Source organism: Penaeus monodon, chromosome 22 (genome assembly GCF_015228065.2).
Source record: "Penaeus monodon isolate SGIC_2016 chromosome 22, NSTDA_Pmon_1, whole genome shotgun sequence".
Taxonomy (NCBI): domain Eukaryota; kingdom Metazoa; phylum Arthropoda; class Malacostraca; order Decapoda; family Penaeidae; genus Penaeus; species Penaeus monodon.
The window spans coordinates 27,758,136-27,758,489 of record NC_051407.1 but is presented as its reverse complement, the minus strand read 5'-3'; the positions used below and the strand labels follow the sequence as shown (position 1 = coordinate 27,758,489).

Below are 354 nucleotides of genomic sequence, written 5' to 3'. Positions count from 1 at the left end.
TCAACATAATTTGAAACTTGCCTAGATATCACTTAGAAAATTAATCAAATAGTTACCATAACTAAATAATGACAATGGGCAGCCCTGCCTACTGCATTTTGATTCAATTTGCTTTTTCCTCTTCACACAAATGGGCAATGCAGAAAGATTTTGTGACAGGATAGGAACTACATATTCTGACTAATAATGTATGACTGATTTGTAAAGCAAAAAGAGGAAATAAACTTTCCTTTTGTTGCCTATTTTGTTGATATGACAGCAGATATCAGCCAAGGATGTACCTAAATATTAAATGTTACTTTACAACCAAAATGGCAGAAATTTAAACCCTTATATTAAAAATTATAATATTAA

The 354-nt window shown here is 30.2% G+C and overlaps 1 long non-coding RNA gene across 1 annotated transcript in view; it reads left to right on the top strand.

Moving 5' to 3' along the window:
* Positions 1–354, top strand: part of LOC119587067 — a 4,164-nt gene that overhangs the window by 221 nt on the left and 3,589 nt on the right. The window lies entirely within an intron of this gene.